A 26195-nucleotide genomic window follows, 5' to 3' on the forward strand; every position below is an offset into this window, starting at 1 on the left:
TGGAGAGAAGTCTATCTTGGGACTTCTAAAGGAGCTACATTGCAGATCATTTGCAACTGGTGCATATTTAACTTGGGCGCAAAAGTTGTTCGAGGGCCCCTAATTGAGATCAGTTATAGATTACTAGATGTTGATTTGGGGTAGCATCAGATGTGCTCTAGCCACGAAAATTGGTGGACAGGCTAAGGCACATGAGATCTCCAATACCCAGAAAGGGTTTGGACAGATTCTAAACAGTTTGGGAGATATTAAAATAATTAATATTTTTAATGGAGTCCCTAATCTAAACTTAGGGAAATTAAAATATTAATGTGAATTAATATAAAACTGTGTTAGAATGGTCCAAAAGGCATGGATCAAGCCAGATCTAATTTTAGCCATTGATTAGGGACTTAATCTCGGCCATTGAATTGTCAACGAGAAAAGTATAAGAGGAGGCTTGAGGGTCACTTGGAGAACACACCAAGAGATCAAGATTTCGACTTTCTAGGGCTGAGTTTGCTGAGAAAGTTGAGAGAGTGATTAGAGTTGCAGTTAAGGGGTAGTGAATACAAAAGCAGAGAGGCAGAGATAGCACCAGGAGGATCAGCATAGTAGCCGAAGAGAGGGACGCAGAAACAGCCAAGGGGTTCATGCAAAGCCAGTCAGGGCTCACACAGAAGCAGCCAGGAGCTGTGCAGTGCCTCAGAGTGGTTTCGTGGAGCAGATTGGAGTTGTGGAGCTGCCAGAGTGTTTATCCGGGGTTTCAGCCGGAATATCTGCTTCCGAGTAGAGAGGTACTACTGCCGAGAATTTTTATGATGGGTGAGCCAGATTTGGCACCCAGATTGTATTCTGAAACTGCTTAATAAATCAAACCCTAAGATAGCTGCACTGGTTTTCCCGCATTGGGTTTTTCCGAGGAGATTAGTCCAAAAACAATGGTGTCACTTGAGTGCATGTTTCTATTTCCTTCGGTTGATGATCTGTAATGTGTTGAGCATGTACTTGTATTTATTTCCAGTATTTACATGGTAAATAACTTGTTAATTAACAGAACAAGTAGGTAGGAATAAATCAGTAAAGTGCATGAAGGGTTTCTAACGTATCAGACTTAGAAATTCCAACATGGTATCAGAGGGTGGCTGCAGATCATAGGGAACTGAGGACATCAGCCAAGCAGAGCAGCAGCAGCAGAAAACAGTTGTCCCGAGTGACAGAAGCTGTTCCTAGCAGAGTAGCAGCAAGGAAGGGGTGACGCAGTGCCTGCGTAATCAAGACTGAGCCAGGAAGAGGCTGAGGGAGGCAAAGGCAGGCTCACGCAGAGGCCAGGAGGGCTGACGCAGTTGGCTGAGGAGGCTGATTTGCTGGTGCCGGGATTGCGCAGAGCCTAGGAGCTCTAACCTTCAGTTTGTTGGGGTTTAGGAGGCTATGGGTAAGTTGTAGAGTGAAGCTGGTGGAGTATTGTAGTCAGAACAGTACCTAACAAGGCAAGGCCAAGGTAGAGGGAGTTGCTGCCGAGGTAGATTTCTAGCCAAGGAATACCGATCAGTGTTGCAGTTGCACAAACAATTGGAGAGGGGCATCTTGACATTGGCAGAAGGGTTTCCAGGAGGGAAATCAAGGCTCAGAGGGAGTCATATCGAGAACTTCCAGGAGGGAAGTAGAGGACCAACAAAATGGAACTACACGGAGTAAGAGACCAAGACAGACTGGACGAAGCCTCAAACTTCGTAGTATAGAAGGCTAGAATCTTATCCATAATAGACAGGAATCGTGTCAAGCACTTCGCCTTGAGGACGATAGCTATCCTAGTTGATCCAATTGATAACGACAGGTATGAGGATGCAATGGCGAGGGCTAAGAGTATCATCCTTGATGGGGTCAAGGATCATATAGTACCACATATTGCCGAGAAGAACATGGCATAGGAGATGTGGGAGGCCTTGACCAAATTGTATCAGCATACTTCCGTGCAGAGGAAGATGCTACTAGAAAATCAACTGTGATCATACCGGATGCAGAAGGGAAAACAAATCGACCCATTCCTCGGTCGATTGAAGGAAATCCGAGATCAGCTAACTTCCATAGGGGCAACGCCAAATCCAGAATTGATGGTGAGAACAGCCCTGAACGCAGTCTTAGAAGACTGGGAGGTGTTTGTCCAGAGCATATTGGGCAGGGCAACCCTTCCAGATTGGGAGGAAATGTAGGTTTCTCTTCGCCAAGAAGAGATCAGAAAGCTGAGCAAAGTGGGAAGCAGCTACAAGGGGATCAGAATCAAGAAGGAGGAGGAGGAGGATGTTGCCCTAGCATCTGAGCAAAAGCAGGAGACACGGAAGAAGAAGGACCTCTCCAAGGTCATATGCTTCCACTGTGGGGAGCTGGGTCATTATGCGACCCAGTGTCCAAGGAAGAAGAGTAAGGGAAAGGCCTCTGAGACCAAGGCAGCGTCAACAAGGGCAGAGAAGGAAGTGGAAACAGACGATGATTATGCCATGAGTGCTCATGTTCCACTTCAGAAGAAGTGGTGAGACATCAAGCTGTAGTCAAACGGACTACAAGCGATGAGGGGCAAGATCCTCGAGGTACCCAGCCTCTTGGATTAGACCTTGCTATGAGAGCCTCGAAGAGGAGTAGTAGTACTGGCGATGTCAGTAGAGACGAATGCGGATGGAGCGACAGAGGGAGCAATAGTGCAAGATTCCCAAGACAGTGTGAGGCTAGCAGGCTGCAACAGTGCGAGAGGCACGGGAGTGTTGCACCAGTGCAGGATGGCACAGAGAGGTGTGCAACGATGCGAGATGCATGGAGTTGTTGCAGCAGTGCAGAGGTCAGAGAGGGAGCACTTGTCAGTGACAGAGGGAGCTTTAGCATCAGGGGAGTCTCTAGCTTGACAAAGATGTCAGAGTTGGGAGATCAATTACTTACTTCTCAGTAACTGGGTTGTAGTGCAGCAATTCGCAGTGGTAGTGCTATGGGCAACACAATGCAGCATGATGAGAGGGGTTGCAGTGCAGATGCAGCAGTAGCAGTGGCAGGGCCATAGGCAGCAACACGAATGCAAAGGGAGTTCCAGTACAGATGCAATAGTGGCAGTGACAGGGCCATGGGTAGCAGTACAGGATGCAGTAGTGCATAGGATGTTGGGCAGCAGGCCTAGCATCAACACAGGGACCGATGCCGAATGATCAAAGTGATGCTCAGTGAGGAGTATTACTAGAGCACAATCCTCGCTAAGAGGGAGTGTTGATTTAGGGTAGCATCAGATGTGCTCTAGCAATGAATATTGGTGGAGAGGCTAAGGCACATGAGATATCCAATACCCAGAAAGGGTATGGGCAGATTCTAAACAGTTTGGGAGATATTAAAATAATTAATATTTTTAATGGAGTCCCTAAGTCTAAACTTAGAGAAATTAAAATATTAATGTGAATTAATATAAAATTGTGTTAGAATGGTCCAAAAGGCATGGATCAAGCCAGATCTAATCTTAGTAGTTGATTAGGGACTTAATCTCGGTCGTTGAATTGTCAAAGAGAAAAGTATAAGAGGAGGCTTGAGGGTCACTTGGAGAAAACACCAAGAGATCAAGATTTCAATTTTTGGGGTTGGGTTTGCTGAGAAAGTTGAGAGTGATCAAAGTTGCAGCTGAGGGGCAGTGAATACAGAAGCAGAGAGACAGAGATAGCACCGGGAGGATTAGCACAGTAGCCGGAGAGAGGGACGCAGAAGCAATCAAGGGTTCACGCAGAGCCAGCCAGGGCTCACGCAGAGGCAGCCAGGAGCTACACAGTGCCTCAGAGGGCCAGCGTGCGTGACGCAGAGGGCCAGAGGGTTGACGCAGTGCCTACAGAGGCTAACGCAGGCCAAGCCAGAGTGATGTTGGGCTAACGTTGGGCCAAAGAGAGGCTGACGCAATCCCTAGAGGCTGACGTTGGGGTTTCGTGGGGCAAATTGGAGCTGTGGAGCTGCCAGAGTGTTTATCCGAGGTTTCAGCTGGAATATCTGCTTCTGAGTAGAGAGGTACTACTATCGAGAATTTTTCAGTTGGGTGAGTCGGATTTGGCACCCAGATTGTATTATGAAACTGCTTAATAAATCAAACCCTCAGATAATTGCACCGGTTTTCCCGCATTGGGTTTTTCCAAGGACATTAGTCCAAAAACAACGGTGTCACTTGTGTGCTTGTTTCTATTTTCCTTCAGTTGATGATCTATAATGTGTTGAGCATGTACTTGTAGTTATTTCCAGTATTTACATGGTAAATAACTTGTTAATTAAAAGAACAAGTAGGTAGGAATAAATCAGTAAAGTGCATGAAGGGTTTCTAACATATTAGAGTTAGAAATTCCAACACTAGAGTTCCGGAGGATTTGCAAGAGTTTTCCCACGCATTGCTGGAGATTTTGCAACGAATTTGTTGGGTTGTCAGGCAAGGATTTTGAGGAGTCATCTCTCTCACTGTGAACATTGTGCAGGGGTTTCTAGCTTAGCCTGCGCAAGGGAAGAAGGGAGAATAATTTGCGGAGAGATAAGGGCTGGAGATAGGAGGTATTTCTCAATGGAGTAATAGTCGGAGTTGGGAGAGATTTTCCATCGTAGATTTGGGGCATAATTTAGTAATATCAAAACTGTGGGGCGTTTTCTAACTAGATTGGGCAATTTGCACTTGTTGGGGGTCACCAGGGGCCGTGGATTTAGCCCAAACCCTTGCTAGATTTTTGTGTGTTTGGTGAGAGGAGGCTAAGATTGATTTTGCTAAATTTTCTAAGCACTTTTGAGGGCAGGATTCTTAGTTCCATTCAACAGCCAGCAACAGAAATTGTTGGACGGTGTAGTTCACCCTGGGACCATTTCCACCACTTGGGTTCATGAGATATTTCTGGGTCTTGCCGGATATCTAGTGAGGAGGCCACCATCAAAGTTTTAGCTCATTCTGAGCATTCTTCAGAGCAATTCCTCCAGTTCACTTTCAATAGCAGCTATCAGTTCCACTTGGGCATGCACAGTTTTTCTTGGGGGATCTTTCCATCATTTGAGCATTGAAATTGTTGATTTTTGGTAGCATCGGATGTGCTCTAGCCTCAAGATTTGCGGGGAGGATAGGACACATGCATTCCACAATACCCAGAAATCGTTTTGGAAATTCCACCCGGAGGAGGTTTAATTAAAATTATTAATTATTTTTAATGGATGCCTAAGTCTAAACTAAGGAAATTAAAATAATTAAAGTGTATTAATTAAACTGGGTGTGAATCTTCTAGAGAAAAATGAGGATCACGTCAAGATGATCTGAGCCATTGATTAGAATCTAATCTAGGTCGTTGATTGATCAACGAGAAGATTATAAGAAGAAGTTTGATGGGCATTTGGAAAGACACATGGAGAGAGATCAAGAGATCGATTTCTTAAGAGAGCAGCACAACAGTTGCAGGAGAAGTCATCGAGGAGATTTCTTGCAATGAGGTGCAAGGATAGTTTTTTTGTTGGAGAGTTTCCTGATCCGGGGATACATTGCAAAGGAGGCAGAGAGAAAACCAGAAGAGGCAATGTAGAGCCACGCTGAGACAGCGTAGAGCCCTTGAGGAGATTCGCAAATTTGTTGAGGAGCAGATCAGATCCAGTGCGAGGAACTGGGGTTGAGACCAGAGGGCCAGAGGATCGAGCATCTAGCGAGCAGATCAATCCATTAGAGGGAGTGACGCAATCCCTATCAGTTGTGACGCATAGAAACGCAGTGACTGCGCAGAGGCAGCTTGGGGCTAGCTATTTGGTGGCTGGATCAGTGTCGAATTGCCAGTGATAGTGTGAGGTATTTCTCACTAATTTCTCTGCTAGTCAAATTCTCCGTATCAGATAGCCAGTAAGGCATCCAAAGATTGTATCAAATAGCCTATTTGGGATCAACCTATTCGCTTCTCAGATCTAACAGACTTCAAAATGGAGGTCTTCTAGCCCTCGTACCCATAGTTCCAAGAATAATCAAGGCTCAACCTTCCTCTTTTCCTGTGGCTTCCTCAGAAATTCCTTCTCTATTTGTGAAACACTCTAAAAACTCTTCCCCCTCTTTTTTCCCAATTTTCTTCCCCTGTCTTATATAAAATCCCTTTTGTCTCCCAAACGATGGCCACCTTGCCTCCCAGTTCCATCAAAAATGGGATAAGGGATAAGGTGTAGTTGATTCCAAGCATTCATTTGCCACCTACGCTCAAGGTTGATGGTAGAGGCGTCTGCAATTTATTCGTGAGGCTAGGTTGATTTTATATTTTGAAGTTTGAAACAAATATAATACTTGTTTATAACATTATTTATTTGTATTTCTTTATTATATTTATGAATTTCTAATATTTGTTTGCAAATATAATTTAATTATATTTCTTTATTAATTTAGTTATAATTATGATTTTATAACATTTGTTTATAAATATAATTTATTTATGTTATTTTATTAATTTACTCACAAATTATATAATTTATAATTTATCAATTTTATTTTATTTCTTTATTATAATTTTTTATGAATATTTCTTTATTAATTTACTCATAAATATAAATTTTAAATTTTCTTCTGAGTTAAGTATTCAACTAGTATGCATACTAGTGCAAATGCGTTGCATGCATATGTAGTTATCATATGCATGCCTTGTATGCATGCGAATATTCCATTTTTCACGTAATTCGATATGGGTCATTACAGTATTACTTTTGTGTTATACAAACTATTTATGGTAATACATCTTTGTGTTGGCAAGCTTGATGACAAAGAGAAGAAATGACATCTCAGTAACTTATGTGGCATCCGAAAATAATGATCCTAATTCTATCCTTGTTCTAATTCCTCAGTTCAAGGTCTTGTGCATTATAAAGGAGCCCTAAATGAAGAATGGTTTGCAGTTTATACCCTTAATAAAGTTCGAAGCTGAGAAAGTTAAGAACGAGCTTCTTTTCCTGTGAACAAGTGCAAGTTCGTTTGTCATGATCCAAGTCATATAACCTGTGTGAAGTTCATTAAACCAGAAAATCTGAATTAGAATCAAATCCAAGCAATGTGAAGTTTATGGCTCTTGTAATTTGGCATCCGAAGCTCATGACTCCTATAATACGAAGCCAAAGACGTGGAGTACTTTATCAGCATGTCTGAGGCAATAAACATTGACATTCAAAGCTCTCTCTTCTATAACATTCATTCAAACTCTTCTAAAAGGGTCAAGATACATAACTAGAAGCTGACTTGATAGTTGTTTGAATATTCAAAAGATTGAAAAATGCAGTAATCTAAGATTTGTCACATAAGCCACACATGAGACCTGATGAGGACAAATGGCATTCTCAAATGATGAAGAAAGCTTGTATGCAGACCTCAACATTGATAAGTAAAATCACCTAAAGTATTTGTTGAATCTGACCAAACATGACACGACCCTTGCAAACCAAAAGTGACATATATATCTAAGGCTCTATGAAAAGTTGGATATCAACACCTTGATGCATCGTATATACTTTTGATTAGAAAGATTTACCTTGACACAAGAAGCGCAACTTCCAACAAAAGAAGGCCGAGCTCTTCTTCAAGGTAAAGTATTAAAAACTACAATCTCACAAGCCAAGGATATTGAAGTAAAAGTTGATGCCAAAGTCTCTTGAATATCGACATCTATCATGATGAAATACAAGGCTTGATGAAGTCAAGATTAACTGTCGATTAAATCAATAACGTAAGATATCTAGGGTCTTGGGATTTGGGCACTTGCAAATTAAGAGTCTAAGGTTTACAAAAACCCTAGCAAGTTGAGAAGAAGCCTTGGTAATATGACAATGTTGGTTATGATGTTGATGCTTATCAATCTGGATCATTTCTTATATGAATATTTCAACTTGAGAATATTTTGATGAGTCATTATGAATACCTCCCTAGTTAAGAGGGAGTGTAGGAGATTGTAGCTAGTTTAAGTCTTCATAAATGTCATTGTATCAATATGTATTTTATGTAAAAAAAAAGGAAGAAAATTATTATCATTTTCTAGCATGTTCTTCATACTTTATTTTGGTCAAAAGAAAAAGGTAAAAGGGCATGTTCTTCTTGACCCTGTGAAAAGAAGAAAATTTGGATTTTTATAAGTGTCAATTGTCCCTCCAAATTGCTAAGTCGGCCTTCCAAGCAACAAGCCGGCTCAGCTACATATGACACCCATTTGATTGTGGAGAAGACTATTTATAGCCCATTCGAGTCTCTCATTTGGACCAGTGTTATCAGAATTGGACCAGAACCAATGGAACCGGTCGATCAGACCGTTATGCCCAAAACCGGTCCAAACCGGGCCTCCGAACTGGAATAGGCCAGTTCGGTACCAAACTGGCTAGTTTTGTAATGAAACCAGACCAAACCGGCTGGTTCAGGACTAGTTCCATGTAGTTTGTACCAATGCAGGCCAACGTAAAAAAATGCCTTTTTTAACTTTTTCAATTGGTTGACCCACTTCTAATTATCCCCTAGGCTAGCCTAATATTCACGCCTATGGCCCTCAGCCCAATAATCAAGCCTATGGCCCTAGTATTGCTATGCGATTCATGGTAATGTTAAATTCTTAAATTTTTAAAGTAAAAGTGACATTCTCCTTTATCTTTCATTTTCATCCTATCACTTAAATTTTTAACATTACCATGAAATGACTCAAGATGTTTGAGAGTGGTTCCAACCTCATTGGATTTCATATGGAGAAAGTAGAATTTTAGATTTCACTCAACATACAACAGACTTGACAGCTTTTCATGATTTCAAGATTGGAGGGATTGCAACATTTATAGTGGATTTTGTCATGTACGAGGGTATGGAACTAGTATTTAATAAAGAGCGTCAAGCCCTCTATGTACTTTGATGTTAGTGGCATTGGTTGTTGAACTCCTCTATCATGACTCTACTAAAAATGTACTCATCGCACAAACAAAATCTTGACATGACATGCTATGTTTTTTCTATCTTATTTTAATGCCTAAATGTTTATATTGATGACGAAGACCCCAATATAGGTAATGATTTTAATGATATGTAGGCGTTTTTTGTAGCATGATTTTTTTTGGATGCTAGAGGCCATCAAGAGCCTATTTGTTGATGTATTTTTGGTTCAGAGATGGATTTCACTCGATGCAATTTTGGTTATGTGCACCCTTACATGCTATGTAAATGAGAACTTTTGCATATTTGAGGATAAATGGTTTGGATTCATATGGACGCACATGAATATATATGTTTTTCTTTAAAATATGAATATTTTATGTGTTTTTGTTTAACCGGTTTTTTTCCGACTTTTTACCAATTTTGGACCGGTTCTCGATCCACAAGGTTTTCCAATTCGATCACCAATTCAGTTCTAATAACATTGATTTGGACATGATCACACACTTACCTCTGATACAAAATGAACAAGAAGGACTATTAAAGGACAAAAACAAAAGTAGTCATTAATCACAAGAAGACCGAAGTTTTCTCTTGATATCCTCTAAAGCTTATGCAAATCTTTTGTGGCTTTGTGGAATTGTGATATGTGGATTTCCTGTGGCACTATGGTATGCGGATTTTTCTATGACACTATACTTTTACAGTATGCGAGTCTCTTGAAAAGTTGTATGGCATATTATGGACAAGCTTGTGACAGAATTCATGTGAACAATTGTTGCTTGGTGGAGGTTCGTCTTGGCACTTGAATTATAGATCTACAAGTCAATTTGTCTATGAATTGGATTTCTCTTGTTGACGAAGATCATATAAGGAAAGGATTGTTGGGTTTTCCCCTTGTGGGTTTTGCCTTGGCCTCTGGCCTAATTTCCGGTGTCCCTTATCATTTACACATTGTATTTGTATAATTGCTTGATGACCTAATGAATGAAGTAAATACTAAATGAAAAACTTATACAAACAGTCACAAGTAATTATCATGATGAAAAATTCAATCTTTCAATCAAATTTCCAACAACATCTACTATTGTGTTGTTGCAATTTGTTAATTTTAAACCCTAGTTTATGATAGTTTTGAGTAATTCCTTGCTAGGTGTGCTCAGGAAACCTATTAAAGCCTTTATAGGTCAAACATAGCCTCTATATTGAGCCACAACAACCTTGAACCCAAATCTCAAAATTACTCCATCCACCTCAAACCCTAATTGGCTATACCTATATTCGGAAAATTTTCATTGTAGGATCCTTAGGGGGCACTTAGCTTAAGGTCCATGGGTTATTTGATCCCTAAGCCATACTAGGGAAGCCTCCCTTGTGTTGGATTGTGTCCATCACTAAAACGAAGGGATTAGTTACTAAAGTGACAGTGGTGACACTCCCAAGTGTTGCACATTGTCTAGGTTACCTAGTGAGGCATTGCACAAGGTGCTAGATTTTGTTGTAGCAAGGTCTAAACTAGCATTTGAAACCAATATTGAAATATGCATATATGAATAAAGATCCATCTGTGCTCTAACCATTTTGAACTGGTATTTAAGATGCCAATGAAAACTAGTGCCCAAACAATCAAGTCAATTTTTTACATCTGGTACTAGAGATTATAAGGTATTAAACTTATCATTTTATAATATACAAAAACTACCAAATAAAACAATAGTTAATATTAGATTTTAAAAAAAATTGTAAATCCTTGAATCTCAATGCACTAAACATTCCATTCATTTAGTCTTAGTGAACTTACCCACATAAAGGCGATCACTCGTTGGATCATCAATCACTTCAATTAACTTCACAATATTCGGATTATCCAATTGCTTCATAATTGATATCTAATAAACCAAAATTTGAAAAATAAACACAACATCATGCATATGTATGTCAAGATGTTAAAAAAAGGTCTTCAAATAGGCAATAGTTTTGTCACTCACCTCTCTTAGAACATTTGTCATTGCAGTTTCTGAATGAGTTATTCTAATCTTACAGAGTCGAGACTTCCGAAATACCTGCATTAAATCAATGGGTAAACAAATTGTAATGCACAAAAGAGAAGTCAAGCCCGTCTTATGACATTGCATGTCCAGTCCTAGTAATCAATAATACAATAGCAATAACCAATAGTAGAAAGAGCACAACACATAGTGCATGTTGGCCTATAAGAATAAAAACAATGACAAACCAAATTGGCTACTTTCATCTCCATTAAGAATTCAAATCCAACAATACATTGTTTTGCAAGAAACAGTTTGTGGTCTTAAGTAGCCATGTTTAATTAACTCCCTAAATTTTTTTATCATAAAAATGCTTATTAGTCAAGCCATGAACATCTGAAAAGGAATGAATATATACAATATGCAAGAATTCCATCACAAAGGATCTAACCAAAGTTGTGCTATCACAAATATTTTACTAACCTCTACATAATTATGAATTTATATTTTTCCCATGGGAGTGTGCTCTAATGGAAAGCAAGAAGGTAACAAAGCCTATAATGTAGAGACTATCACTGATCAAACTAGCACTTGACATCCAAAGTCCAAGATCAATGTTGGCCAATGTGCAACTCAAGAGGGATACCAATGTCACCACACAAACTCTTTACTCACTTAGGGCCAGCTCTCCCCTAGCACAAGGGGCATGTCATTAGAATAGGATTACCAAGACATAGATAGTAAAGGGATCAAGGTGATGTGAAGAGTTATCTTAGTAAAACAATAGTTGTAGCATAGGAAAATAAAGTCACAAAGGACCTAGACTATTACCTATCCAAATTGAGCAAATAGAGTTAATAAAGAAATCAAGAGGGTTGAGATTAGAATAATGGGGGTTGTGAAAATTGTTGTTACAACATGCCTAATCTCACAATGAATGCTTGATTAGATTTATGGAAATTAACAAATTGCACACCCTTACAAAGATGATGTCTTATGCACATGACTGGAAAAAAAGAGTACTCTTATCCCAATTTTAAAGACACCATGAAACTTTTCACTAAAATGGTATGATAGAATGCTTCAAATTTGGAAAGAAAAAAACAAGGAATGAATATGTATGAACACATTCTATCCCTATTCCTCGTACAGTTGGCCACACATTCAACTTCTTATTACAGCAAAATTATTAGATGTTCCCAGCACATAAAATCAGCAAGATGAATGAAAATGGAAGCCACATTACATAGAAATCCTTATTATCATATCCACCTTTTAAAGATATTCAACTAGGCTCAATAAAGGAGCTATCCACAAATCCAACCATAAGAAACAAATGACAAAGCTATTATTTAAATAGAGTCTCCAACTCAACCTCTTACAATAAAATAATATTAGTGGATTATATATCCAATTTTCTCTCTAAGAAGGAAAAATAAAATGTGCAACCACTTTCTAGATCTATGTGTGAAAATTCCTGAATCTAACACATCAGAAACCCCTACTGCAATTACTGGTTTACAATCTCCTACTTGTTCTTTACATTAACAAGTTATTTAATTGCATAAACATCGAAGTAAACACTATTGCAGCCTTCACAAATATACAGATCATGCACTGAAATAAACAGAGACAATAACACAAGGGACACCGTTATTTTTGGACAATCATCCCCGGAAAAACCCAATTCAGGAAAACCGGTGCAGCATATAGAGGGTTTGTATTATTAAGCAGATTTCGTGAATACAACTAGGGTGCCAGAAATGGCTCACCCAACAGAGAATATCCTCAGCAGTGATACCTCTATCCGGAGACAGATATTCCAGCAAATCAGCAATCGGATGATCAAACCCCACAGCGACTCTGGTTGTTCCCTATGTTGGTCAGCAAAAGCTGCTTCAAACACTGATCTGGAACTGGGTCACTCCTCCAGGAGCTGCGTCACCCTCTCCCGACTCAGAATCTGTTGATCTGCTCCCAGTCTGCCACATAGAATCTCCCCAGCGCTACCTCTATAGCCCAGCGTCAGCCTCTGCATATCACTGTGTCAACCCTCTGCGTCCTCTGTGTTAGCTTTACAGCCTCTGGGTCAGCCCTTCTAGGGCCTGCGTTGTCTCTCCCAACACTGCGTTACCTCTCTACTATGTATTCTTCAGCCTCAGATGAAAATCCCTTGTTGAACTGCCCGTCACTACAACTCTAATCACTAACTCGATTTCCTCAGCAAACCTCACCCCAGAAAATCGAATTCTTTAATCACTTGGTGTGTCTCCAAATAACCCTCAAGCCTTCTCTTATACTTTTCCTGTTGAGTCTTCAACTGCCGAAATTAAGTCCCTAATCAACAACTAAGATTAGAACTGGCTTGATCCTCATCACTTAGAACTTTCTCACCCATATTTTATTAATACACATTAATATTTTTATGTTCCTAAGTTTAGACTTAAGAACCCATTAAAATAATTAATTATTTTAATAACTCCTCATTCGGGTGGAATTTCTCCAAACGATTACTAGGTTCTAGAGATATCATGTGTTCTAGCCCCTCTACCAAATTTCGGAGCTAGAATACATCCGATGCTACCCAAAATCAACACTCCCTCTTAGCAAGGAATGTGCTCTAGCAATGCTTCACCATAGAAGCATCACACTGATCCTCTGCATCGGCCCTTTGTGCTGATGCTTGGCCTGCTGCCCCACATCCACTGCACTATTGCTTCCTGTACTGCTGCCCATGACACCGCCTCTACCACCACTACATCTATATTGTATGTCCCTCTCAACATGCTGCATCATGCTGCCTATAGCACTGCCACTGCTAACTGCTGCACTGCAACTCAATTACCAAGAAGTAAGTAACTGATTTCACCCAAACACTGACATCCTGGTTAGTTTGGAAGCCTCGTGATGCTAAAGCTACCTCTGCTGCTATCATGTGCTCCCTCTGTTGCCATTGTGCTGCTGCAACCTCTTCTGTGCCTCTCGCACTGTTGCAACCTCCACTACGCTGCTACAGACTTTTGCACTCTAGCACTGCCTTGCTTCGCCATCACACCTTGCTCCACCTGACACTTGTCATCATGCTACTATCTTTAAGGGCTCCCGTAGCCGGATGTGATCCAAGAGTTTTGGCACCTCAAGGATCCTGCCCCCTTTTGTAGTCCTCTCGACTACAGCTCCAAGTCTCCCCACCTCTTCTCTAGAGGCGCATGAGCACTCATGGCACAATCGTCATCGGTCTCGACATCCTTCTCCGCCTTTGCTGGAGCAGACTTTAAGTCGGAAGCATCTCCCTTGCCTTTCTTCTTGGGGCACCGAGAGGCATAATGTCCTAGCTCCCCACAGTTGAAGCACTTGACCTTGGAGATGTCTTTCTTCTTCCTCTTCTGTAGCCCATATTGTCCCACTGATGTGAGAGTTGCATCCTCCTCCTCCTCCTTCTTGATTCGAACTCCCTTACCGCTACTCCCTGCCTTGGTCAATCTCTTAAGCTCTTCCTGTCGAAGAGCTGCCCACATCTCCTCCCAACTGGGGAGAGTTGCTCTGCCCAAAATGCTTTGGACAAACATCTCCCACTCCTTGAATACTGCATTCAGGGCAGTCCTGACCATGAACTCTGGATCTAGTGTAGACCCCATGGAAGTAAGTTGGTCGCGAATCCCTTGCAACCTAAGAAGGAAGGGATCTATCTCCTCTCCTTTCTGCATCTGATACTGTCTCAACTGATTTTCTAATAGCATCTTCTGTTGCACGGAAGAGCCTTGATACAAGGTGGTCAGGGTCTCCCACATCTCCCTTGCTGTGTTCTTCTCAGCAATGTGTGGTACTACATGATCTTTGACCCCGTCTAAGATCATGCACTTGGCCTTAGCCTAGGCCTCCTCATATTTCTTCAATTGATCAGCATCGACCGGTTCAGCAACAACCTTCAAAGCATAGTCCTTGATGCAATATTTGTCTAGGATTGCTAGGATCCTGGCCTTCCAAATGACAAAATTTGATGCTCCGTCCAATCTGTCCTGATCCCTCAACCCATTCATTTCCATCTCTGCTCCTCTTCTCTAGACTCCCTCTGAGTCCTGATTTCCTTCTCAAAAATCCTTCGGCCAACCGTCGAATCACTCCTCTCCAATCCTCCTTTGTCGTTGCAACCTGGATCTAGATTTCTTGGCTACAAATCCATCGAGGTAGTGCTTCCCTCTACCTTGGTTCAGTCTCCTTAGACACTGTTCTACATCGACAAAAACAACGTCCCACCAGCTCCAGCTCCCTTAGCCCCGACAACTCAAAGAATCTGAGCCCTTCAAGCTCCCTTAGCCCCGACAACTCAAAGAATCTGAGCCCTTCAAGCTCCCTTAGCCCCGACAACTCAAAGAATCTGAGCCCTTCAAGCTCTGCGCAATCTTTGCATGGGCTGAATCTGCTCCTCCCGGCCAACTGCATCAATCCTTCCTGGCTCAGAAAGATGACGTGGCTCTGCATGAGCCTGATCTACCCTCCTCTGTCTCTGCGTGGCCCTGATCGCTGACGCAACTACTATGTGGGCTCCTCCAAGCTACTGCGTCTTCCTCTCCCGACTCAGAATGTCGACGTAGGCACTACATGAGCCTCTGTGTCACCTCTTCTGCACTGCGTCATCCTCTTACCTCTTCAATTTTGGAACAACGCTCTCTCAGGACAACTGCTTCTCTGCTGCAAATTCTCAGATTTCTTGGTTGGTGTCTTCAGTCACCTATGATCTGCAATCGCTCTAATATCATGTGAAAATTCTTGAATCTAACACATCAGAAACCCCTATTGCAATTACTAGTTTACAATCTCCTACTTGTTCTTTACATCAACAAATTTTTTAATTGTATAAACATCGAAGTAAACACAATTGCAGCCTTCACAAATCGTTTTCAGAAATTCCACCCAGAGACAGTTTTATTAAAATAATTAATTATTTTTAATGGGTCCTTAAGTCCAAAATTAGGAAATTAAAATAATTAATGGGTATTAATCTAAACTGTGGGTGAAACTTCTAGAAAAAGACAAGAATCAAGCCAAAATGATCTGAGTCGTTGATTAGAAGTTAATCTGGGTCGTTGGATGTCCAACAGAAAGATATAAGAAGAGGCTTGAGGGGCACTTGGAGAACACATCGAGTAGACTTCAGAAGATTGAATTTCTGAAGCAGAGTAGTTGTCGATGAGAAATTCGAAGTGAGCTTTTGTAGTGAAGGGCAAGGATAGTTCCGATTAGAGATTTCTCCTGGTCCAGGAATACTCATCAGAGGAGGCAGAGAAAGATCCGGGAGAGGCAGCACAAAGTCGAAAGAGACTAACACAGGGCCACGCAGGACCGTGCAGAGGCAACACAGAGCCTTGAGTAGATCCGAAATTTGCTAGAGGGATTGATTTCTGTAACTAGAAAACGAGGTGTGAGACCGGAAGAGCAGAAGTCAGAATCTCAGAGGCAAATTGATCAGACGAAAGGAGTTATGCAGACCCCATTCTTGGCTTCAGGGTTCCTGACCCAGGTTCAGAGTTAGTTGTGCCAACCAACAAAACCCTACACTACTGGCCCTTTCAGCAACAACCCGCGTGGCGTAGGGTGCAATCTCACTCGAAGCAATATGAGGGGATGCTGGAACCAAGTTTCCGCATCCAGAGATCAGTGTGATGTCTTTTGAGTGCGCTAGATCTGCCTTCGCGCAGATCTGTGAGCCCCTAAGGCTCAATACTACAATTCTATCCCAACAGCCTTTAGACCTTCGTGAAGGTCAACGATTGCTCTTTGCAGAACCTTAACAGTCTATTCATCCACTTACGTGCACTAGAAAACAATCCTAGGTCAAAGCTCGCGCAAATCTACTTAAGTATTAATAAACAGAGCAGATAATTCATCAAAGTCTTCGCGGAATTACATAAACATGCTTGCGTATATCTTCTAACAATTATTCAATAGAGTCGCGCATCATTAGATCAATATTTCATAAACATATTATTCATCCACAACATATATCGCAATCATAAATAAACATAAGTAAACAAATAAACACAAGAATTCTCCGATAATCTTCTTTATTGATCTTCAGTTAGGATTTACAGACTCAAAACTACCCTGCGTACTCAGCTGCAAGGGTCCGTGCACTCAACTGTGGACTCTATCTAGGTCTCTGCACACTCAGCTACAGAGCCTTTCTCTCCTATCTAACCCACTTCTTTGCGCTATCTTCTATTGACCCAATACATGCTTTTTCTTGCTTAGACTCTCTAAGACACGCCTATTTATACAATCCCATGGTCCATGGACCATGGGTGGATCTCAAAGCCGACTCAACTTTACATAAGCAAGGGGATAAAACCCCTTTTACTCCTAATCACCTATGCGCTCCGTATCCACAAATCGTGGAGACTTTACATCTTTTACAAAATTACATCAAAACTTGGGTTTTTAACCCCAAAACTGACCCAAGGAACCCCATCCCAACGGGCCCCCAACACAAAGATCGTGACTCGCCCTCAAGTCACTCGACTGGAGCGGCGATCTTGCTGCGAAGACCCCCCAGCTCCACCCGAACTAATGCAACCTCAGTAGTGCTCTACGCAGCTGCCTGCTTGACTTCTTCCACTAGTTGCTCTGTAGCTAGTCCTTCTACGACCAGCCTCATCGTCTGCTGCAAGCCCTTGAGCTTATCCTGAATATTTGTCAAGATCTGATAAGCTTCTTCCAACCAAGGCTCCAGCCTGGCCTTAAGCAAGGCCTCCTTTTTCTATGTTGCTTCCACCTGCGCGAGGAGCTACTTCCCCTCCTGCAACTTGGCTAGGTGTTGTGCTAGTGCAATGGAGCGCGTTGTTGCCCTGACTTCACCATATTGCTTCTACAACTCCCTAATCTCAGTATTCAGTATCTGCAAGTTTGGATCCTCCTGCAAATTAGTGACCAACTCCATGGCCTGCTCAAATATTGTTGTGCAGTTTGCAACTGTGGCGTCCAGAGTAGCCAGGCCTTCTTTTATGGCGGCTCCGTGCGGCTCCCAGACCTCCGGCAGAGTCGATGGCTGCATCTTCAATTGTAGCTCGGTTATCTTCATGTTGAGTTCAAATTGAACTCAACTAACCTCAGCTTTTGCCTTGCACACACCAACAACTAATTTTGTAATCTTTGCTTCTCGCTGTGCGTCCTCAGGAATATGGAGTTCAGGCAAAGTTCTGCATGCCTCCGCGACCGTTGATTCCAATCGTGAACTGTGCACCTGAAACACCACCTTTTCTTCCAAAATCTGTCTTCTCGGCGAACAATTGCTGATTATTAACCTTGATCTCGCTGACAGCACTAAGTGCTCATTGTTCCCAAAGGCGAAGCTCCTCTACAACTCCCTGTAATAGCGCATGCAACAACTCCAGTTGCATCGCAACAAGATTCAGGCCCATCTTTGGTACTCTATCAAGAAGGGCGCGTTGCTCCTCTGTTTCGGCGCGCACTGAACCTGCAGGCAAGGGGAAGACTCGCACATCCATCGACGACCATAGAATTATCTCCGCGCCTGTAGTTTGTCCTTGCACTGAACTGCTGGCTGCGCCACTTACTTTTCCGACGTCTTCTTGGATCTTGGTTGCTTGGAGTTGCAACTCACGAAGATCCTTCTGCACTCCCCCCAATGTTTGTATGTACTGTTGTTCCAACTGTTGCAGTACCTCTATGGCGACATCCCTGACTTTATCACCGATCTCATCCAGATCGGTTTCTGTGAGTACCAAGGGCTTAATCTGTGTTTTCTAAGCCTTCTGCTTCTTCCTCAACCCAGCTTGTCCTTCCAGTTCTCGCCTTTTCACAATGAAGGGCGTGTGTTGCCCTTCCTCGCCTTTACCGCCTTGCCCTGTTTCTATTTCTATTGCTTTCGGAGGTGACTTGTCACCTTTTTGGGTCTCGCGTTGCTCTTGCTCTGCCTTCTCCTTGGCAGCACGTTCCTCCTCGACCCGAGCCTTTTCCGTAGCATCTTTCTTCTTCTATGCAACTTGCTTGGTTGCCTCCTTCCTGTTCTTTGCGGCTGCATTCTCTACACCTGTGCTTGGCCTAGCAACTAAATCTGAAGGGGCGCGCCACTACCTCCTACACATCAGACTCTGTAACCAAATAGGGCAAGTCATGCCACTTTTGTGCGGGGTCCTTCCGTGCCTGGATATAGACCTGGTGGAAGTCAACCTTGAACGCTACATAGGCTGACAACTGCGTGTACAAGGTTGGGGACAACCTTGGGCGCTGGTTAACTACCATACGGAGACTTGCTTCCATCAAGACCCAAAAAATCTTAGTCTCTGTGACGCACACAGGGTCCTTCGTAGCCCATAGGGAGGCGAACTGCGCAGCCTCCAGCAATCCTTTTTCCAATGGAGGAAACTGGCTGTCCTCTGGCAGCTCCCATGCAACCAACACAATGGAGAGCAACAACCAAGCGTAATGAAACAGCTTGGTGTCATCCTGGGCCTCGTGGCAATTCGTGAGGAACTCTTGGCATAGGTATCTCGACCAATTGAACAATACGCCTTTCGCGCACTGAGCCGCTAGAGACACTACAAGCGCCAAAACCTCATCCGCGCGGCACTTCCTCATCACCTTGCTAGCCAATATTTGCACGGCCAATTGAACTGCAGGGTCGTTTATTGACAAGATGGAATACCCTCGTGCCTTCTTCACAAGTTTATAATCATTTTTCATGTGCTCAGCCAGCTCCTTCTCTCCTGTCTTTCCGCCAAACTCCTTGGCTAGATTCAGCCCTTCATGCGGCAAGTGTGTAATCCTGTGAACCAACATATCTATGATGGGTATAGGCCCTCCTAGCCATAAACACCCATCATGCACCAGAGTGAGTAGCTGGCATATGCAAGTTGTGTTAATTGGGGTGCAGTGGTAATGCGGCACCCAAAGCAAGTTGAGCAACCCAGATTGCTCAACACCGCGGGCCCATTCCTCTGTTTCCAGCATTGTCACACCCGTGCCTTCATAATATACTCGTTTCATGAAGTTATCCGTCGCTAAGTGTGGGAACTTAGCATGATCCGCTAAGTCCTAGTCCTCCATCTTCAACAACGGGACTCGCACGAGTCGCAGACCTTCAAAAGGCACCTGCTCAAGTAGCAGGGGTGTGGAAATGATAAATTTCTCAAAGTCCGGGTCTTTTGTAATCTTCGCCTTTCCCTTCCTCGGAGGAAGATACCGAGGGAGGTTTGTGAGGGGCTCCGCTCCTTCAGCATCAACATCTTCTGTTCCCTGGCCTTCTTCGGCCTCCAGGTCTACAACCCTTTCTTTGCCTTTTGCTGGCAGGTTCCCTTTTTTCTGGGCTGGCGTCGTAGTATGCTTCCTGGGGGGAGCGCGGATCGTTACTGGCTTCTTCTGCTTCTCCTTTGTCATGGATTGTTTCGGCCTTGGCAACCTCAGCGTCGTGGGCACCGCAGGCGTAGCTTCAGCACTATATATTTCAAGGCCTAGGGCATCAGATACTGTTGCTTCCACACTCAAAGCCTTAGTGGGGTTGGTGGCAGTCATCTTCTCCATAAACAATTCACGAACTTCAAGAGACATGTCTGTGTGGGCGAAGAATTCCTCCCAAAACGCTCGGCTCATCGATAGACAACAAATTTCATCAAAAACGCTAAGTGTGCAAAGTGTTCTCTGTTGGAAGGACACGTGTAATTTATAGGGTTTTTTGAATTCAAATATGATCATTCCCCCCAAATTCCGACCATTAATGTTGTTTTGGCGACAAATCTTCAAAGATTTTGGCCTTAAATGCTACCAGCCTACTCCTCTTAACCGTCTTCTGGCTGTCAAATCATGAACAGTGACTCCAACGATCATTTTTCTGCTGTGTTGCGCGGTACCTCCCTCCATAGCGCAGCTTCCTTCGCACAGCTTCATAGGTTGTATCTGCATCATCTTCCGCGCAGCCCGCCTGCTGCATAGTCCTCCAACCCTGGCAATGTAGTTTATAGTCCCGCGCTCCCTTGCAACTGCCTAGAGCACTAAGACTGTCCTACCGTCATATAGTCATTGGGCAGGATCCCCTATATACAACTTCAAGTGGCTTCCATTCACTCTTCCCGGAAAAGGTTCTCCATTCAACTTCGCGAGCTGAACTGCGCCTCTATCTGTAATTTCTTTGATAATATATGACCCCCGCCAATGCATCTGAAACTTACCCAGAAATTTAGTGAACTTACTATCATATAACAATACTAGGTCGTTTACCTTGAACGTGCAAAGCTTGATGTGTCGATCATGCCATGCTTTTTCACGTTCCTTCTGTACTTGCTAATGGAATCCAGCCAAGAATCGGTCTTCTTCAAGCTCCATCAACTGCACGAGTCGTTCCTCCAAGGCTTCGCGATCTGCCATACCTGTGAGAGCTGCTATGTGTACACTAGGCACAATATACTCCATTGGAATCACAGCCTCTACACCATAGACCAATTCGAACGATGTTTGTCCTAACGTCTTCTTGCAAGTAGCCCCACACGCCCATAGTACTGCAGGTACATGCACATCCCAGTCATTTCGTTGCGCGTTGCAGATCTTCGTCAGCGCGTTCTCCAAAATCTTGTTGAATGCCTCCATAGTCCCATTGGCCTGTGGGTGATATGGTGTACTCTTCCGATGATAAACCTGGAATTCTTCTGTTAGCGCACTGATAGTCTCGTTCAGAAAGTGGGTACCTTTGTCGCTCATCAACACTTTCGGGCAGCCAAACCTAGTTAAGACATATTCAAACAAAAGCTTCATTATTGTCGCCCCTGTACAATCATTCACTGGATGTGCCTCTGCCCATCTAGTTAAATACTCCGTTGCGGTGATGATGTAGCGCGCACCAGTTTTCTTTCCTGGGGGCTAAATCGGCCCAATAAAATCAATCACCTATTTTTCAAATGGTTGTAAAGATACTTGAGGATTCAGTGGCAACTCATCCCTCCACGATGGTTTGCTGGTTCATTGACATGCATCGCATGCCCTACAATACACTTTGGAATCCTTATGCAGCGTTGGCCACCATAGACCTGCACAAAATTTTTTGCGCGGTCGCTTTTCCTGCATAGTGTCCTCCCGCAACTCCGCCATGAGCTTTCGCAAGAATGCTATTTCTCTCAAAATCTGGCATATATTATAGAAATATCTCGTCTGCACCCATCTTATACAGATGTCCCACAATCACCGAAAAGTTTGCGCACGCACTACTAGCTCCTTCTTTTGCTGACTTGTATACCCTTTCGATGTCATCCCCGTAGTCAAAAAATGGATGATATCTACAAAATGATTATCCGCTATGCGCACCACGAAGAGTTGCGCATCTGGCAACCCTTCCTCCAAATTAGTAGGTTCCTCTCCTGTTTTGATCCACGACAGATGGTTAGGTCCTGCATTCAACCTCCCTGGCTTCACAATGACCTCAAAGTCATACTCCTGGAATAGCAACAACCATCGGCAAATCTTCCCCCCCAACATAGGCTTATTGACTAGGTATTTCAGGGCAGAATGATCTGTGTACATCTTGAAATGTCCGCCCAACAAATAATGCCTGAACTTTTGAAACGCGTACACCATAGCCAATCCTACGTGCTTCATTGTTGAATAATTATTCTCAGCCTTCGATAATTTCCTACTTGCGAAGGCTGTAGGATGGTCCAGCTCTCCTTCACCGACTTATGTTAGCACTGCACCCAACGCAATGCAAGAAGCATCGACATGTACATGGAATTCCTTCTTCCAATCAAGGAAGACCAAGATCGGCGCGGTGACCATCTTCTCTTTCAACACGTCCAAACTGTGCTGACATTCTTCATCCCAACAGAATGTAGCATCCTTCTTCAACAGTTTCTCCATGGGCGTAGTAATCTGAGCATAAGCCTTGATGAACTTCCTATAATATCCAGTATGTCCTAATGTCGCGCGCAGCTGCTTAACGCTCCTTGGGGCCTCCAAATTTACTATCACTGTAATCTTTGCAGGGTCCACCATCAATCCTTGCTTGCATACCACGTGACCTAGCAAAATCCCAAAGGGGACACAGAATAAACACTTCTTCAAATTCAGCATGATTTGGTACCTGCGACACGTATCCAACATCAAGCGCAGACTTGCTACATGGTGCTTCACTAACCCAAACACTGTCCAGTCATCAAATTACACTTCCAAGAAATTATGAATAAACTCCTTAAACGCCGCGATGACTACGCGAGAAAATATCGCAGGCGCATTCTTGAGCCCAAACAGCATCACAGTGTATTGAAAACAACCCCATTCTGTCGCGAAGGTTGTTTTGTTCCTATCCTCTGGCGCGATCTTGATCTGATGGTACCTGGAAAATCCATCAGTAAACGAGTAGGCCTCCTACCCTCCAACGTTGTCTAATACTTCATCTATAAACGGCGTCGAGAATGGGTCATGGACACAAGCATCATTAAGCTTCCTCAGATCTACGCAAATCCTTATTTCATCCTTCTGTTTCTTCTCCTGAACCACCATCGGGCTTACCCAATCAGACTCCTCCACAAGTTCTATGATGCCTGCTGCCAACATCTTATCCAATTCCAAGCGAACCTTTTCCTTATACTTAGGATTCAAGCAATACAGCCTCTGCTTAACAAGCTTCACGTCCGGCTTCAGGGTGATTTTCATGATGCCCAAGTCTCCTATTATGCCTTCAAGTCCAAAAAATTAGTAGGGAACAGATCCTGATATTCACGGAGTAACTCAGCAACCTTATCCACAGTAGCGTCGTCCCAATAATCCCCAATTTTTGCAAACTTTGGTTCTGCTTCAGTCCCAATGTTCACTTGCTTGGTTTTCAACGGCGCGGTGATGTCCAGGTTCTCTATTTGTGGGCCCTCGACTTCGCGATGCCCTTCGGCCTCTGGAATATTAATATTTCTTGGATCTTCATCCTCCTCCTCAACAGTCACATTATAAAATTCCAGTGCATGGCACAGCTGGGTGCTCCAATCTGGTTGGACCCATTCCAGAGGTTCTTGCGGTATTTTGAAGATCACTGCCTTAATCTCTTGCATAGCTCCATCAATGCTCTCAAACACATCTTCAAAACTGAAGGTCATTAAGAATCCTTCTCTTAGAATGTCCCATTCCACAGTGCCATGGCAAAGCTCCGTCTCCAAATACCAATTCATGGGGATTGTGTCTAAAGTATGGCAAAACAAGTGTACCCACTCTGACTACGGCTCCGTTCCATACGCTTTAGTCCACTTCGCTAGGTGATCATGTGGATCATCCCTCCCATCATATTTCTCAGTCAATCGAAGGTTAGGTCGACCAAACCGCAACCTCATCATTCTTCTATAGTCCTACCATCCATCAAAGCTATCCTTTTGCGTACCCCACCATCGTGCGGGCCTAGCGTGCAGTGCTAGATCTAACGCTTGGAAGTGGTGATGCTCGAGGACTTCACGCTCAAATGCATCCAAAAACTTATCCACGTTAGTTAAACCATCATAATAAGGTAAATTCCTTACCTTTGACGAAATGCAGCGCAGCGATTTAGTCATCATATTGCAGCACAGTGTAGATACTTCATGCAACCGATTTTGCCAATGTTCCAACTCTTCATCTGAATCAGAGGTGCAGGAACTCTCCCGGTCCCATGCAATTCGCCCATCTGTTGTTGGATTGATCCAGTCTTGATCTCGCGCTGTGATTTTGTAGATCTGATCTAATTCATCTTCACTTTCCTCATAATCGTGGACCGGTTCAGTGTAGCACGGCCCTTCTGTAGGGTCCAACGGTACTACAACTCGAAGCGATTTCTTTTCAAACGACATTGTCTGCTTCTTCAAGTTGATCACCCCATTCATGTCAATGGCCCAGTCAATTTTGAGGAGCGCGGGGTATGGATTACTGTCATCAACGATCTCTATTACTTCAAAATCAGCCAGTGCACTCACACCTTCTATATCCACCATTACTCCATGTAGTCGTCCCATAGGGATGATCTTCTGTTGGTTTGCCATTCTAAGCTGGATCGAAGACCACTGCAACGCGGGTCTCCCCATTCTCTCCCAGGTTTGTTTTGGCAAAACGTTCGCATCCGACCCCAGATCCAAGATAACCTGGTCCATCTCATAATCTCCTATCTGCGTGGTGAGCCTCATCTCCCACCCTGTTCTTGCCTTATGTTTACCAATTTTTCTAACTACGCGGTGTCCATCAAGGGTGTTTTCTTTACCAACGCATTTGTTTATTAACTCCTGCAGGTCTTTCACAGCTTTGCTATCGCACAACAATTTCATGCAAGTCTCCAAGAACGTGGTAAGCACAGAGGGATCAACCTCTGCAGGTGCGCTGGTTTCTGGTACTTTGTTCTACCTTCCTGAGGTGGATGCCTCAGCGAAGCTTTTCTTGGCCTCCATAAATGTTTCCTTAACGGGCGCCAAATCAAAACCAGCTTCTGGGGCCTTGCGAACCCATCTGTCCTCTTCAAGTTGTTTTCCCTTATCATCGCCAGTCGTTATTCCGCTTCTCAGAGCTATGTTCACATTCTGATCTTCTTCGCGAGGCTCAACTTTTCTCCTACATCTTAGCTATCAACACAAGGCATTCTTCTATAGTAGTGGTCAAACTGGCTGTAGTATTGACATGACGGGCATGTCTGATTCTGACACTCCCGCGCGTAGTGCCCTACTGTTCCACAGTTATAGCGAATAACATGTCCATGACCTCTACCAGGTCCTCCTCCTCCTCAGGCCCGTCCTCTTCCTTGATAACCTCTATGCGCTCCTCTTGCGCCCTGATCTGGAGGCGGAGTTTTTGCTTGCATGCGGTAGGTAGGCGTTCTTTACATCATCAGTTCATAGCTGCGACAGTGGCGCTCGTCATGGCCCACAGATTTACAGAAGTCACAGAACAATTGTTGTGGTGTCTGAACAAACTTTTGAAGCAAATGGCAATTATCCGTTGTGTGTTTTCCAGCCACCTGACAAATAGTGCACCATAGCGCGGCCCCCATACTCGGTCCTGCTGGAGCTTCTGGTCTCAGGGGAATTGGTCCCCCTCCTGTGATATAGTTCGCAAATACAGGACAGTGGTCTTTATCATGCCCCTGGCTCTTACATTTCAAACACCAGACTTTCGTGCGCACCTCTAGCTTAGTCTCCTTATCTTTCTTCAAGCTCTGCAATTCTAAGCATAGGCTTTGTAACTGAGAATGGATTTGTTGTACCCCCTACAGCTGACCGAGGTATCAACTGCAAATTCTATAACAAATCCTCCTATAATTCGATCGAGCCAGTGATCAACAGCGCGCGCGATCTTGTCTTCAGAGGCTTCTAATCGTCGCACTAGCTCCG

The 26195-nt window shown here is 43.4% G+C and overlaps 1 pseudogene across 1 annotated transcript in view; it reads right to left on the minus strand.

Moving 5' to 3' along the window:
* Positions 1 to 26195, minus strand: part of LOC149140402 (serine/threonine-protein kinase GRIK2-like) — a 367198-nt pseudogene that overhangs the window by 218912 nt on the left and 122091 nt on the right. Inside the window, exons 6-7 of the transcript XR_016264171.1 lie at positions 10864 to 10938; positions 10677 to 10764 (exon numbers count right to left, since the gene is read on the minus strand). The product of XR_016264171.1 is annotated as a serine/threonine-protein kinase GRIK2-like (transcript). The remainder of the gene's footprint in view (positions 1 to 10676; positions 10765 to 10863; positions 10939 to 26195) is intronic.

This window comes from Pinus tabuliformis, chromosome X, assembly GCF_031772625.1.
Source record: "Pinus tabuliformis cultivar Carrire ecotype Pingquan chromosome X, CPIR1, whole genome shotgun sequence".
NCBI classification, from domain to species: domain Eukaryota; kingdom Viridiplantae; phylum Streptophyta; class Pinopsida; order Pinales; family Pinaceae; genus Pinus; species Pinus tabuliformis.